The sequence below is a fragment of the Rhinolophus hipposideros genome (genome assembly GCF_964194185.1).
Source record: "Rhinolophus hipposideros genome assembly, chromosome: 6".
In the NCBI taxonomy this organism is placed as follows: Eukaryota; Metazoa; Chordata; class Mammalia; order Chiroptera; family Rhinolophidae; genus Rhinolophus; species Rhinolophus hipposideros.
Window position 1 is genome coordinate 39,550,364 of NC_138052.1, and position 17,607 is coordinate 39,567,970.

At 37.5% G+C, this 17,607-nt stretch overlaps 1 protein-coding gene across 7 annotated transcripts in view; it reads left to right on the forward strand.

Annotated features, from left to right (window-relative positions):
• The window catches only part of TANK (TRAF family member associated NFKB activator), a 62,017-nt gene that overhangs the window by 214 nt on the left and 44,196 nt on the right, over positions 1 to 17,607 (forward strand). The window lies entirely within an intron of this gene.

A 17,607-nucleotide genomic window follows, 5' to 3' on the forward strand; every position in this document is an offset into this window, starting at 1 on the left:
CGGAGACGACCAGCTCTCAGAATGGGGTGGGACTTGTGCAAGAGAAACCACCGGGTCTGCATCCCGGTGCGGACCCGGGAGGGGCTTTCCGGGCTCGCGACGTCAGCGCCGCATCGACGTCCCCCGGAGCGACGTGCGAGGGGAGGGATTCTGCCCCACGCGGATTTGACGTCCTCGCTTGGAAGCTGGGGCGGCGGGGCTTGCGATGTCAGGGCGAGCCGTGGACCGCGTTCGGCGTGTCAGACGTCCTTCGGGACGGGCTGCCTTCCAGAAGCTCGTACTACCGTGGTTACTCTTTCGAAAATTTCTTACTAGATTCTTTCAGTTGTTTTATCCAAGGTTGTTGCACAATTCTCTGCTTTCTTGTGGGGTGTCATCATAGCTCTGTCAATGAGAAGTTGGGTAACTTCCCCGAGGGTCACGGAGATGATGGGTGTCGGAGGCGGAAAGAGCGAAAGCTAACCCTGCCCCTAGCGGGAACCCAGGTGTAAACTGACGGGGAACGACCTACAAGTGTAAAAAAGCTACATTTGTTAAGAAGTGAAGATATTCAAAGCAAAGAGTAGTTGTGTCGCTTACTGTTACGCTGTAAGAAGCAAAAATAGAGCAGCCTTGCTATGGACAGTAACATTTGTTTCCCAGATGCTTTTGACAAAGTTATCATAAGGGAGAAAAGGTAGGAAAAGGAAGCGAATGACATGGAAGCGAAAGAAAACAAAATTATCTACTACGGTTGGAATACACATTTCAAATGAGAGGTAGCAGAGAAACAAGCACTGTATTTTATTGAAAAACTATTTTGTCCCCGTCTTTTGGGAGGGGAGGAAAAGCTGAAAATGATATACAACCGTATATAAAGCAGAAAATGACCTTCCTTCTCAGCCCTGCCCCCAACCAGAGGTACTCCAAGGCCTTTCGCATTTCTGTCATATGTATATAAACATGTTATTTCGCTTTCTTATAAAAATGAGATTATACATGCATCCTATTCCGTTATCTGCTTTTTCAGATAAAAAATATATATATATATGGTGGAAGTCGTGCCGTATGTAGCTCTACTTTATCTTGTCAGAATGGTATTCCTTTGACTGGATGTACCATATCCTAGGTAACCATCTCTTAATATGGCCTGCCCATATATTTTGCCCTTTATTCTTCAAAATTATATGTCATTAGGATACAGATATATTAATCCTTTGTGAAATAATATGGCAAATATTTTCAAGAACTGTTAGTCTAATGCCCAGTTTTTGTAATACTAAAGGTGATCCCCACTCAAAAATTATTAAAATATTTTCCTATATTGTCTTAATTCCTCTCATAGCTTTTTATACTCTCCTCATTAAAACATCTAAAAATTATTTTTGTACATTGTTTAAAGTAGGGATTGAGCCATTTTTCCTGAAATCATTTTTAGAAACCAGTTGCTTCCCAACTGACTACCCAGGTGTACTTGAGTGTTGCTTTCTGTTTTGGGGGGGGGGGAAGGGTTGGTTGTTTATTTGTATTTTTGTTTTGTATTGTTTTTTGTCTTTTCTCATACAAATATTAATCTCTTTGATTATGGAATTTGGTTTTTAGTAATTTGTAAAAAAAAGTCCCTCTTCATTTAACGTTTTCAAATATTTTTAGAATATTATTTCATTCTGTATCAAGCAAAATTTAAAGCAAACTATTCATGTTTCATTAAAATAATCCTTTGGAGGGTTTAACTATTTACTCTCCAATAAATTCTGTTTATCAAGGAAGTGTCTTAGCTTACTAGGATTTTGCAAAGAATGGCTTTTGGATTGCATCTGAAGTGCTTTGGTTTTTTTGGTCTGTTTGCATTGACAAGCAATTTTAAATAATAGATGTTGACTGCTCATTTGGTCTATTTCTTGTTCTTAGGACGATTGATGTCTTTTTATTACTACCTTAACTAAAACATTTTTATCAGGAATGGATTTGTCCTATGACTTTTTGGCATCCATCATGACCTATCATATGTTTTTCTTCTTTGACCTGTTAGGGTGGTGAATTATTTTAGCAGATTTCCAGTTGTGAACCAAGCTTGTAATTGGTCATGGTGTAATATTGAAACACCATATTTAAAATCAATAATTGAGTTTCATCTGTAGTCATCTTTTTCTGTTATCTTTGTCAAAGTTTGATGTCAAAGTTATGCTGGTTTCCTAAAAGGAACTGAGAAGAGTTCTTTCTTTCTCTGCTCTGAAGTAGTCTGGATAACATAAGAGCTCTCTGTCCTTTGAAGGTCTGAAAGAATTCATTCATGAAACCATCTTGGCTTAGAAGTTCATTGTTCTTAAAACAGTAATAATATTCAGCAAAAGGTCCAGAATTTTAAAAAGCAAAAATTCCTGAGAGTAGTTTGAAATAAATGAAAGAATCTGAAAACACCAATTATGCTGTGAACAAAGAACTACAGTACTGATCCTGGTAATTTTTTTACCCTCTCTCCCCCCAAACACTTTTTTTCATGGTCAGGGAAAATGCAGTAGGTAGGCTGAGGCTAATAATAAAGTTTGTTGCTGTTCTTTCTCTCCTCTTCTACATGGGTTAGTTCTTCTATGCTCTAAAAGGAAACAGGAATGGAAAAGCATCAATTTCAATTTTCAACTGGAAAAGCATCAATTTCAGTTTGTTGTTACTTTCCCATTTTTGTTGGGAAATTTCTTGCTTTAGAAGTAATAACCAACCTGAAATTTTACTGTAGCCAAATCCCATAGGGTGGTTTCAAAATAAGTGGGTGAGAAAATACACAAACGCAGCATGTTCATACTTATTTAAATATGAAGTGGAAATCATTAGAGTGCAGGTTATGTGTGTGTTGTGTGCACACATAGAGCAGGGCTGGCTTTTAAGGAACACAAACAGTTAGCAACGTACTTTTGTGAACTGTGGAGGATACTTCAAGACAGTTATAAGTGTTATTTACAGAGGGATGCAGTCATTATATGAATGCTTCAATATTTAAGTATTTTAATTGATCATCTGTTAATTTAGGAAAAAAACAATTGACATGATTTGGGAACATACCCTATAACGAAGAAAGACTGCATGTGTTTTAAACCCATTATCCAAAAGTAAATGGTAAACAAAAACAGTCTATTGATGTAAAACTTCACTGTTCTAACTACTCTGATATAATACTTTAGCTAATTAGCTTTTACTACTATTTATCCATTTTGTTTTCTAACACCTTATAAGCATGAATATTACTGTTTCATTTTGTTTTTAATTATATTAAGGGCCAGGTTTTAGTTTCTATTTCCTGTAGGATTTATGCTGTGGCTGCCATTCCCCCCCACTATCTTTTATGCTTGCTACTGTGGTTTTCTATCATAGGTAGAGGGAAAGAGGAGGCTATTATCTAGAAGGTACCAGCAATCTCTTTATAGTCTAGGAGCAAGGTTCTAAGTCATCTTCAAAAAAGGATAACAGAGAATATGGAATGAACTGCCTTGTGGGTGGGTGGCTAATTAGTGTACAAAATCTTTTGAACTAGGTGCAGTATTTGAACAGTTGTTCAGAAAAGTTGAAGAGGATAGGAACAGGCAGTGGCACCAGGTCCTTTGCAACTGAAAACAAGTCTTTGGGACCTATGTAATACATGTGTCATAGTTTTTCAATCCCTAGTCTATAGAAACCTTTTATTCATTAATTGTGGTAAAATACGCATAACCATCTTCACCATTTTCAAGTGTTGTACCTTTCCTTAGTGTTGAATGTGTTCACATTGTTGTACAACCAAGGAAAAGATTTCTTAAGAGACTTATTTTTTCTTTTTTTTAGAATAAAAGCTCTGGAAACTAAATAATATGATAGTTGTTTGTTTCTTGGGCAAATGTCCTATACAGTAATCTGATTATTTTTTCTTTTACCGTCAGAAGTATATTCACTATGAGGGTAATTATCAGTTCTAAATTGTAAGAGTAAACAGTTTGAGCACCGATGATCTACAACAGCTTTCACTTACCACCAATACTTTTCCTTTGCAAAAAAGAAGTGTCTGCTGAAAGTAGCCTAACAGTGAAAATAAAGCCTGTCTTTCAAGTCATTACAGTAAGGAATTATTGGAGTTTGAGTGTAATAAGGAAAAATAATACGAGTTTCATTTTGATGGTTATTTAGTAAGTTTGAAGTTACAAGAATCCTTGAAATATTTGTGTAGAATGAGGTATAGAGAATTGTTGTCTTGAGCTGCAGAATAAACACAAATCAGGTAATTTTGCTATGGAGAGTGACTTGCTGAAAGAACAGAAATCAGGGACTCAGGTCACGTCAAGATAATATGTTATTTTAAATTGAAAAAAATCAGCTGTTACTGGGGAATATTTAAATGGTTTTACTATTCATAACCATTTGTTATGTGACATTTACTATGATGTAATTTCATGACTTCATATATTTGCTATCCCTAAACTAGAAATGCCATTGCTTTGATATTGATGTTTCTCAAACTTTTAAAATCCATATTTCCTTTTGATAAACACTGAAATCTCAAAAATCCTAGGAGATTTTAATATGTCGCCTCCTTCCCCACAGTCGTCTCTTAACGTCTCCTCATACTGAATATAAACTTTCTCTTATAATTTCTTCATCCAAGAATATTCTGCAGAGCCCTATTTTATATGCTGTATGACAATAGATTTTTAATATTAAATAGCTATCTTCAAACTGCATAACCTCCCCCATACCCATCTCCAGATTCTACCATGGCCCCTACTCAGAAGAGAGGATACCCCTTGCGTAGCTGAGCAAGCTAACTGAGCAGTGCCATGTTTATTATGTTTACCTCAGAGAGGTAGAATATCACATGTCCAGTTTTCCCTTTGTTGGTATATTTGTTTAGTTGTGTAGTTTAACTCATAGAATTTGATAAACAGTCTAAAGGAAAGTACTATGGGAGAAAAAAAGTAAGTGAGGCAAAACTGGGACTCATGGGTGTGGTCTCTGGCTGTGAAGTCTTTTAGAAGACAGCACAAAAAGTTTCAGAGTTCTCACATTCAGCAAAACGGAGAACCTGGTCTAGGGAGCTTTCGGTTTGATCTTTGGGATTGCCTTACCTTGTTTATCCTGATGTATTTAGCCAACCAGTTTATGGAAGATATGCAGAATCCAAACTCTGACACTGTTGGATTTATGATATTTGAGTTTCTATTATTTCTGCTGGCTGATTGGGACAGTATGGTGCATTGTGCTATGGATATATCCATAACTGAAGTTTACAACCTGGAAAGTGAGACTAGAAATGCAAGCAATCATTTTGGGGAATTGGTTGCTAGTTATCAACCAATTTGCTTGCTCTCTTAAAGGTGGGAAATGATCATGAGTAAATGTTAGGAATGACAGTTCTCTTCCATTTTCTTTCTTCAAGTAAGGAAATACATATATTGAGTGTCTTTAAAGGTTTACCTTAACTATCTAAGAGAGAGGATGGTCCTTTTATTTATGTGTATGTACATTATTGACTTATTTTCTGTCGTTTGCTTTTGATGCTTTTTGTGGGTCATGAGGCAAACATAAAACTAAGATATAGAAAAGACAGGATGTAGCCCTCACTCACCTCTTTGTTTGCTAAGGTGGCAACTTTTTGAAATAGAATTTCAACTGTTGTTATTCATACACCAAAGGACCGGGAAAGGCAGGTGCCTTTCTTTTCTAGGGCAAGGAGGAAGAGCTAGCAGTTACTCACGGTGATGTCCGTCCTCCATCCTGAAACCGTCTTAGGTTTAAACTGGCCTCTCACCACCAGCATAAACACTGGCAAAACACCTACCCAGAGACACAGTGGTCTCAGCAGTGGGAAAAACCCAGCAGCAGGGCCTTTCCTATTTCCCAAGTCACCCACACTTCCTATCACCCCACAAAAAGTATAACTTATTAAAGACTTATAAATCATTCTAGGGAGAAGGTGATGGGAATATACCTTTAAGCCTGTGATTCTTTTCAATCTTGAAAATATATATATGTTTATATATATATATACACTTACATATACACACACATATATACAAATATATGTATATATATGTATATATATAGAGAGAGACAGAGAAAGAGAGAGAATATCAAAGTTGAGCTACTCTGGTTGAACTGGACAATAGGTGGTGGAACATTGTTTGGCTCACACACTCAGCCTCAATGGGGCTCTAGAAGCACCGCTACTTACCTTGATTATTCATTGATTCAGGATGGGTTAACTATCATTTGTCAGCATAATACTGGTTGTCAAAAGACAACAGGCTTAAGATATTTTGTGTATAAAATAGGAAAGAAGTTCATTTAAAAAGAAGAAGGAGGCTGGAAGAATTACAGTACCACTTCAGAAGATTCAATATTTCTACAGTAGGAGAAAGAGATACAGAAGGAATGAAATTGCCCAAAAACACAGTTCAAAAAAATTTCCGAGAACTGAAGGATCAAATTCCAGATGGGTTAAGTACAAGATCAGGAATCAAAATGGCTCTGAACTTCAACAAAAACAAATGGAAGCTAGAAGAGAGCATAGCAAAGCTTTCTAAATTCTGAGGAACAATTACTTTCAACCTAGACCTCTTAACCTGGCAAATTATCAGTTAAGTCAGAGGATGGAGTAAAGATATTTGCAGTTATGCAAGGTCTCAAAAAATTTACTTCACACTCTCAGGATGCTACTAGAGGGCTAGTTCACCGAATGAGAGAGTAAAACAAGAAATGAAGATTTGGGATACTACAAATGAGGGATCCAACTAGAGAGAGATGAACAAAGGCAATCCTCAAATTCAAGGTGAAAGAAGGTCTCAAGATGAAGGCTTTCCTCCAGACATAGAAATAAACAAGTCTAGACTGGAGCAGTCAGAAAACTCATGAGAGATTCTTCTAAGAAGATGAAATTAATATAAAATAACTGAGGTGTCTGAGCGAATTAAAGAGTTGTATTGTATTCGTGATGATAAGAACTAAAGCAAACAAGTTTTTTTAGGGAATAAGTTTTTCAGGAATGGAAAAGGAACCATAGTATATTACATGGCTCAGCAGTGAATAGCATTTACATACTCATAGGAAAATAAAAGCTGAACGTGAATCTAACCAAAAATAGGGTATAACGAACTATATTGGGAAAATAGAGACAATATAAAGTGGGGAGGGTGGTTGTTAAAGAGAGCTTTATTCTTATTTTGCATAGGGGGAAGACAAGTAAAACTGAAAAATCAATAGTGGAAATATTAGCGTGTTATCTAGAATCCAGAGATAAATATCAGAAAGAATCAACCAAAAGTGCTGAAAAGTGTTGCCAAGGTGAAGCAGGAAATGGGGAGGAGGGAGAGGCGAGCAAGGGACTACTGTTTTTCTTAAGCCTTGTAAAGCTATTTGACTAATTAAAATATAGATATGTATAGCTTTGACTAAAAATAAAATAACTAAATTGGGGTGAAATGAGCTAGAGATTGAACTTTTACGTTCAATCCTAGAGACCTGGATTTATATGGATCTTCCATTTTCTAAATCTGTGACTTTAGTGAATTGACTTAAACTTTTGAAGCTCGGTTTCCTTGTCTGGAAAGGGAAGATAATATATGCTCCTGAAGAGGGACTATTTAAAATAAGGCAGTTGATGTAAAACACCTGGCAAGTGGTATTACTTCAATAGTCCCTAGCCTGTCCCAGGAGAAAATAAGGAACCACCTCCTTCATTGTTGAGAAGCTTGCCATTTGGGCACAAGACTAAGATTGTCCTTCTGGTCCATGGCTGGATGCCTCTGCCTCTTTGGATTGAAGGCTTGTCATTGGGATATATGTCCTTTCTTACCTATCTGTAGGTCGTTTGAGAATTTAAATAGAATTCAGATGATAAGAGTATTGGTAAAGGGGCCACTGCTGCTTGGTGAGAGAGAGCTGTGGTCACACTCACATTTCTCTCTCAACATGAACTTCAGTGCAAATGCCATTAATGGAGTGTCTTCCATTAATAGATAGAACACTTGTCATATAGACCGATTTGAATTGTGGAAATTTTATGTAGCCAAGATCTTTAGAGTCCTATTGCTCGGCCATCTGCCAAAGTATTAAAATACCTTTTTTCTTTTCTTTTTGAAGAACATTTTCTACCTTAGCAACTGCTGTTTTTGTTTCTGGATGCTATACATTTCTGGAACAATTCAAAAAGCAGATCACTATGGAACAAAAGAACACTCTGAAAGCCTGTTCCCCTGCGTTGGTCCATATTTGTGTAGTGTTTTACACAGTACAGCTTTCCCAGTTATGACTAGACCCCCTATGTGATTCTAAACCTGTTTCACAGCTGTCCTTCCCTCTCCTTCCCCCGAATATGATCCAAGAAGTCTTGGACAGGGTTTACTGATCTTTTTTTTTTTTTTTTTTTACCACCTTAGATGATTCTAATGTACTGACTGGTTGGGAACCCATGTGCTACAGCGTGTTCTACCTCTAACATTTTAAACGGGGGGCAGAGGAAGGAACTGAGGTCCAAAGAAAGGTTAAATGACTTGCTCACTCATATCAATAACAAGCATGTCTAGACTGGACATGTATTCTATATGCCAACTCTGATTTTACCTTTGGTTGACTAGGCTTTTCAATTTTGATTATAATCTATAAATTGTCATAAGAGAGAAATTAATACATTTTAAACAAGATGTGGTCTCAGTTAAAAATTAAGTTTTGGAATCTTTATTTTATAGTATCTTTCTATTTTTTCTAGATACAAAAGGAAGTGAAACAGCAAATCAAAAATTTTAATAAACTTTTACTTCCCTACAGCAAGTGTTAGGGTTTACTAGGTCTGAATATTCATATTTGAGAAAAATCGGTGTGGCCCTGAAGAGTGGAAACTTGGGTAATTTTGGCACAAATACAGGTTTAAGAGGTTGGTTTGTCACGCTACCCAAGGATTTTTTTGGTCCCGTCTCGAGTATTCAACAGTTAGAGTGAGCTAAGTGTGTTGCATGATGTATCTGGTTTTAAATTTTTATCATATTATGCATTTAAAGTCATACCCTAAACATCTTGGGAATGACTGGAAATAGAGATCTGGAAATCCTCGAAACCTCATGTATTTTCTCATTGGAGTTCTCACAATTCTTTCTCATAAAACAAGTTGTGACTCGCAAACATTTGCCCAGCAGCCTCTAGGTGTCCTCAGGGAAATGAAAAGCAGGGGTATAAGGAGCTATCGAGTCCTGTGCCAGTGGTTAAGAGCACAGAGTACAGCTTTATAATTAGTGGGCTTTTGCCTGTTCTCATTTTTCATCGGTAATATTCGCAAGGCTAAATGACTGCTCAGCGCTTTAAACTGTGATTTAAGAAAAAACAGGCTTATCGTGAAAAGATCCTCTGTCTCCTAAAGTTTCATTCTTTATAGAAGAACTCTCTCCTTTCATAAATGGTTTTGTTCTTATTCAGTAAATGACTCGAGATGCTGGAGGGGCCCTTAATTTGTTAACTAATGAGATTTTAACTACCTCTTTTTCAAAAACAACTGGGCCCTTTATGAATCTGGTGCAACCCGTGACATCTCTTATATTATTGTCTTCTTTTGGGGGGGACCTTTTTAAAGATCACTTGCAATTATTTTATTTCTCAAACTTTTGTGGTTAAGACCAGAAGATAGGTACAGTGCCCTACTCTTGTGCAAGATCATTATTAATACTATTTTATTGTCATAAATTTCGTAGAGTAGAAGAGACTTAAGAAAAATCACGCATTCAAACACTCTACCAGAGAGTTATTTTTCCTGTTCTTTAATGATGTGTAAGGATTAACAGAACAGAGCATTAGATAACATTCCTACCTGTTTAGCTAACAGTCTCTGCACATAAGACAATAGACTTCTACTAAAATGCCTTTCTACTTTATGCATTTCATAGTTTTCCTTCTAACATCATCCAGATTCTCTTTTTCGATTTACATTTGGGAGCAAAAAAGTGTACATCTTGTGACATAAAATGGCACAGTAATGAGTATTGCTTCTTCCTCTCTTCGCTTTTTTTTTTTTTCAAAAATGTACTTTTTTTTCCTGTCCTTTTTTGTTTGTTTGTTTGTTTGTACAAAGTTTTGGTCTGGTTGACTGTCCAAGGATTTACCAGTACCAGAGAACACTGGACATTCAAAACAGGACTTGAAGAATATAAGCAGGAGGGAAGGCATATTTCGCCTCCATTTCTTCCTCTAGATTTGTTATCACACAGTTGCTACATTTTTTCCTGCCTATTGTAAATTATGTCTCTTCAAGCACCACTTTTGTCCAAAATTGAACTAAATATCTCCCTCAAATTTTTCTTCCTGTTTCTTTATGTCTGGCTATCATCTCTGTCTGCCTAGCATTTTGAAAAATATGGCTGGTGAACCATCTTCAACAAAATCACCTGGGTTACTTTGCTTATCAAAATGCACATTTCAGGGGCCAACTAATATGGAATTGCAGAGATGTGAATGCTGATTCGTCTATTAAACAGATCCAGTTGGCCAATGAATCCTATTGATTCTGCCTTTAAAATATCTCTTGAATCCATTCATCTGTCACTTCCCCTGCTCTAGTTTATGCCCTTATCTTTCACCCAGAATCCAGCAGTCATTTCCAATAGATATCCTCACTTTGTCTCCCTCATTAGATTGTATTCCGTGCTGGTATCTAGTTTGCCTTTCTAAAACATGTCGATCTCCTGCTTGAAAATCCTTCATGATTCCTGACTGTCAGCAGGGTAAAGTCTGAATTTCTTAGAGTGACATTCAAGATGTACTGTAGTGTGGTCATAACTGAGTCTGCTACATGTAGTTCATGTAGTTAGTACCTTCTATATCTCTAGGGGGTTCTGGTCCAATTGCGGTCTATATGAATGGTGCCCCTCGGGGTTTTGCCATGCCTGGTGGCCCTGACTATCTGTCTTAGCAGCACTGCCCCCCCCCCCGTCCTCTCTGCACATACACTGGACTTCCATAGGTAGAGTACTCACCTCCAGTCCCTAAATGCACTGTACTAGTGACTTCTCAGTACCTCTGCCCTTTCATAGTGAATGTTCTTTCCCCTCTCACTCTCTACTTGGTGACATCCTTCTCATATTTCAGGGCCCAGTTTGTCAAATCCTCTCCGATGTCTTCCACAACCACTCTTTGTAATTGTTCCCGCTATTGAACCTTTATCCTGCTTATACCTTTTATTTAACAGTTCTCTTTTTTTTCTTTTGGTAAAACTTACATACAATTAAATGTACAAATCTTGAGTGAATTATTTGGTGAGTTCCTACAAATACTTCTTTCTGTTGTGCTTCCCCTATCAAGACATGCTCCGACCGTTTTACACATTAAAATCGATCTGCTGGTACGGTCAGTCATTTTCATGTGTGTCTACCGTATGAAATTAACAAGTTCTAATTAGGGAGAAAGGGCAAGACTATGACATTGTCTCTTTCCCATGGGAAAAAAGGAGCACCTACTATGTGTTCAGCATTGAACCAGTCTTGAATATTGTACCAGTTAGGATACAGCTCAGCTCGTCTCTTACAACACCCCCATAAACAGTGGCTTAAGACAGACATTTTATTCCATTCACATATTACAATTCAAAGTCTAAGATCTCTGGAGCTGACCAGGCAGCTCTATGATGTCAAGAACCTAAACCTCTCCATTCTTGTTGTTCCACCATTCCCTTGTTCACCCACCCCGGAAGTGTTCCCTCACCACAGGGTGCTGGGTGACTCACCCAGCATTCCACCCCACTGGGAAAGGAAAAAAGGTGAAGAGATCTCGTCTTGGAAGTTATGTTTACTTGCCAATGTCCAGAAAATGTGACTACATGACTACACCAGCTAAAAATCAGGAATACAAGAAGAGAACAGATACGAGGAACAGATGATGACATACATGCTTCGTGTATGATTTCATTTATTCTTCATAATAATCTTGCAAGCTGTGATAAGACAACTAATCATAAGTGAAGCTAAGTGGCTGTGTTAGTACACGCAGACTCAGGAAAAGCCCCCAGACTGAAAATCGACCTCCGTGAGGGGAGAGCAGGGAAAGACTGAAAAAAGAGACTGGCCACTCCAGTCCAGTAATTAGTAGTTTATTCAGGGAAATTTGGGATGCTGCAAAATGAACTGGATCCTCACGCTGCTGGGCAGGCGCCAAAGAACCACCTCACTCCAGTCAAAATGGCTATCATCAATAAGTCAACAAACAACAAATGCTGGCGCGGATGTGGAGAAAAGGGAACGCTAGTGCACTGTTGGTGGGATTGCAGATTGGTGCAGCCTCTATGGAAAACGGTATGGAGGTATCTCAGAAATCTGAAAATGGAACTACCCTATGATCCAGTAATTCCACTCCTAGGCATCTATCCAGAGAAATCCAAAACTCCAATTCAAAAATCTGTATGCACTCCTATGTTTATTGCAGCACTTTACACAATAGCCAAGATATGGAAACAACCGAAATGCCCATCGGTAGATGACTGGATTAAGAAGCTGTGGTACATTTATACAATGGAGTATTACGCAGCCATAAAGAAGAAAGAAATCTTATCATTTGCAGCAACATGGATGGATCTAGAGAACATTATGTTAAGTGAAATAAGTCAGAAAGAGAAAGACAAGTACCATATGATCTCACTTATATATGGAATCTAAAGAAAAGACTATGTGAATGAACTAATCAGAAACAGTTTTGGGGACACAAAGAAAAAACTGAGAGTTGTTAGATGGGTGAGGGGGGGGGAGGTTGGGGATAAGGGGAAAGGTGAAGGGATTTGGAAGGAGCTGGTAACCACAAGATGGCCTCAGGGTTTTTTTTGAAAATTAATTTGGGGAAGGTATTCAATAATGTTGTAAAGATTTTGTTGGGTATCCGATGGACATGCGTCCTATTTGGGAGACCACCTCAGGGATACTGTGGATACCTGATCATGGCATTGTACACCAGAAGCTAAACATTAATGAATGCCAACTATAATTTTATATATATAATGTGATGGTTCAGTGTGAGGTCGGAGGGATAGTGGATGGGGGGAGGGGGGTTCACAGTGTGAGGGATATAAATGATGAACGTCTAAGTATTACCTTGTCTTGTACACCTGAAACTAATAAATAAAAAAATAAAAATAAATAAAATAAAATAAAATAAATAAATAAATAAAAAAGAATTATTCAGGGTAAGGGGCCGGCGTTGGGGGGTGGGGACTGAGATGGGGGGACGGGTAGTCACAGGTACTAGTGCGTGAATGTTACCATGTGTGGGAAATGATATGGTGGACCATGTCACGGCAACAATGAAGGAAGCCTGTGCTGGTGCCGCCGATGCAGTGGGAACAGGAACCAGCACACGGCAGGAGGCAAGGGAGGAGCGCTAGCTTATGTCAGTATGGAGGTGGTCAGACAGCCTCGGGGTGTGCAGAAAGTAACTTCTGGCCTGTCCTGGGTCCAGCTTGAAGGACAGACAGCAGTCACGTCACGGAACACTGTCTCCTGCATGGGCTAGAAAATCACAGATTGGAGATCCTGAATCCAAAGGCTACACGTTTTCTCATTCTACCTAGTAAAATGTTAGGAGGGAATATATAAATGTTATTAAACAAAGTCATTAATTTTCACAGTGTTATGGCACATTTTCATGTCATATTTTCTCAATATCGTATCATCTTCTTTAGGACATCCTATATAACTTTGCTCCATGTTTCTCACCATCTTGAAATTAAATGCCGTCATCGACCAGTTTGTAACCAAGGCCTAGTTTGTAATACAATTTGAAACAAATATCTATTCCTTTTAAATCTATGATCTCATTTATGAGGAAAAATAAGTCACCGTATTTGCCAAGCAAAAGCTTCTATTCTGTTATTTGTTTGGAAATGCTATAAAATCATAAAATTGAAGGGGATTATGTCATTTAATCCTTTCGTTTTAAAAGCAAGGAAAATTGAAGTCCAGAGAAAATACAAGATTTGTTGTTTATTTCATTCCCACCCCTATTTCTTCTCAAATGTCATAGGAAAAGCTCTAGCCTAATCAGTCATTTCTATGAGTAACCATTATTGTTGTACATAAGAATTGTCTCAGGTTTGCAGAGTTGTTCTAATCAGTAGAATCAAGGTGAACAATGCATATAATCCTGGCCTGTTTTAGTGAAGAATGGATATTATCCAACACTAAAAAACGTTGTTATAGCTCTCAGGAATCTGTTTTAGAAAGGATGACTGCTATTTGATAAATCAAAAGGAATGGGTGAGGTCACTCCTACCCATAATTCAAAACCTAATTCAAATGTCACCTACCTCCAAAGCTTTCCCTAAACCTCATAAATAGATGTGGCCACTTTCCCAAGTCTATAGCCTTTGGATATCTGAGTTTAGTCATATACAGAGGGTGCCAAAAAAAAAATAATGCATATTTTAAGAAAGGAAAAAACTATTAAAATTGTAATACTCAATATATACTGATAACAAAAGGTGAATACAAGTCACGTTTGACTTCTGCAATCACAAGAGGTGCTCCAAGTGGTTACCATCAGCATCCAGACACTTCTGATTATGGCGAGCTACTGCTTGAGCAACGTTGAACGAATTGTCCACTTGTATACATTTTTTGGCGCCCCCAGTATATGTTTTAAGTTGCAGCTAATGGTGCGCTCGTGAGGATAGGTTTCATTTCTTTTTGTTCTCACTCCATCAGTGGTGCCCAGCATAGGCTTCATTCATAGTTGGCACTTAGTAAATGTAGTGAATAAGCATGTATTATGCCTATCCACCATGGTACCTTGGAAGAATACTTTGCAGCACGCTTTCGTGAACAATCTTGGAACTGAGAATTCGTAGCTGTAAGCAACTATTTTAACTCCTCTGAGCCTTATCAGTCAAATGGGAATATGAATAATAAGAAATGCAGAATTGGTGGAAAAAACTTTGTAAAAGGAACACAACTCTAAGGCAATACTATCTCTGAAGCCCTTTGCTGCACCCAATATGGTGCTTTATATGTAGTAAGCAAACGAATACTTTTTGTAATTGAATGGAATAGTAATGGGATATATTTTATTAAAATAAAATTTTGGCTCTAGCAGTTGACATATCTTTGTTGGAGCTGAGAAACTATACTAAGGGAAGATAAAATTCTCTCCCTTGTGCAGGCTGCCTCTCCTATACCCTAGGACAGTTCCATTATTGAAGGTATCAGGGATCAGTCAAAGAGGAAGCAGCATGCTGCCCAGGGATTTTCTTGGTGCTTCCCTGCTGGGGAAGACCTGGGAGGCAGAGCAGGAACTTGCTAACTTCCATTTTCCTTCTAGCAGCAGTCACCCAGGGGGAAAAAGGAACTACTGATGTGGGTGGGTGGGGACTGTCCTGGCTTCTGGAAAATTGCCCTGATTGGGAGGGTGGGGGAGGAAGAGCAGTGCTTTGCATTCTATCTTCCCAGCTACCTTTAATCTTTTCCTAGTGTGATGGAAGCAATCAGCAAACCAGACCCAGAAATAAATTACAGTGGAAGGCTTTCTTAAAAATACATTTAACGGAATGAAACCTTAACTACAAGAGTATTTCCAAGGCAGAGTTTGCTCAAGCTTGGACTTCCTTGTTTTGGGGAAGGAGAATGGCCATAAGATTTGGGTTTGAGCATGTTTACTATAAATAAAGTCATTTCCCTGGAGCCTGGCAAGTTTTGCAGAAGACATGCCAAACTGTAATTGAAATGTGACTGCCTCTCAAATTGTGAAATTAATTTTACACTTAACAAATGCTTTAAAAAATAGAGGAACAAGTGGCTTTAAGTTCAGGGTGTTAATATTTGAAATCTGTCCAATTTAATTAGCTGGGTCCCAGAGAATTTCGTTTTTCTCTGATCAGTGTCACGGATCTCACACCCAATTCTCTTCTTGGTGGTGAGATAGGAAATAAATGTATCATTTATTTACTTCTATTGACCTGAATTATATCTCCCCAGCATACATTTTTATTTCAGGAAATACGATGCATCCATGTGGGATTTACTCTATAACTCTTCTTAGTGACATTTGTGTGATCTAATTCGAGGACCTGAAGTGAAGGCTTCACATAATTTACTTGCATATGATGCAGCTATTTTTAATTCTGCATTTACATTTTAAAAAACAAGAATGCACCTTCTTGATGGAACAGACATGCATTTTTAGATTCACAGACTCAAGAACTGTAGAACAAAGAAGATTTTTAGAAATTGATTGCAATTTTTTTTTTTTGTATTGGAGAAAAAGAAACTTGGGTCCAAAAAGATTAGTGGCCCTGAACTAAGGTCACAGGATCAGATAGTGATAGAACAAAGCAAGAAACTAGATGGGTTCCCTAGTCAAGGCTCTTGTTTGTCCCAGATTTTAAAATATAAGTGAGATTTACATTGATAGTTGTCTTGACATGTGCAGCTTTTTAAGAGTGATAGATAACTTAGCTACTTAAAACCTCCAATTTCTACATTAGCATATCACTGTATATTATGGTCCCTGTAGCTACCCTTATTTTTCATTCCTTTTTTGTATACTTATTTTTAATCTTGTATGTAAGCCACCTTAAATCCTGTTTTGATTGATTTAGTATATAAATAAAGTACTCGAGGTGATACTTTGTATTAATGCTAATTACTTATGTTTCCAAAGTGTCTGTGGCATGTCAGAAATCCTGGCAATGTTAATTATTCTAACAGTATTTCATCTTTTCCATCTATCAGAGGTAGCAGTAGAAACAAGCTTCCTAAACTGAAAAACTGGCTGATAGGATTGAAATATTACCTAAGTATTTAAAAGAGCAGTGTGATTTATTGTCATCCAATTTTTGACAAGGGTGCCAAGGCCAGTCAGTGGGAAAAGAATAGCTTTTCAACAAATGGTGCCAGGACAGTTGGATAGCCACATGCAAAAGAATGAAGCTGGACCCCTACATCCTACCATATACAAGTCGACTCAGTATGGATCAAAGATCGAAATGGAAAAGCTAAAATTACAAAATTCTTAAAAGGAAAAGTAGTTGAAAATCTGTGTGACCTTGGATTAGACAATGGTTTCTTAGCTATGACATGAAAAGCACAAGCAACAAAAGAAAAAATAGATCAATTGAATTACATCAAAATTGAAGACTTTGTGTGTCAAAGGGTACTATCAAGGAAATGAGAAGACAATCTACAGAATGGGAGGAAATATTTGCAAATTTTATACACACACACACATAGTATATCGTCTTGGAGAAGCATCTAGTCAAGTCCTTTGCCCACTTTGTAATTGGGTTATTTGTCTTTCTAATGTTGAATTGTAAGAGTTCTTCGTATACTATGGAAACTATATATATAGTTAAATTATATATTTTATGTATATATATTATATCTGATAAGTGTCTAGTTTCCGTAATACATAAAGAACTCTTACAACTCAACATTAGAAAGACAAATAACCCAATTAAAAGGTGGGCAAAGGACTTGACTAGACGCTTCTCCAAGATATACAAGTGACCAGTAAACACTGGAAAGCTGCTTAACATCATTAGGGAAATGCAAATCAAAACTATAGTGAGGAACCACTTCACATTCACTAGGATGCATATCATTTTAAAGTGGACAGTAAATGTTGATGAAGATGTGAAGAAATTGGAATTCT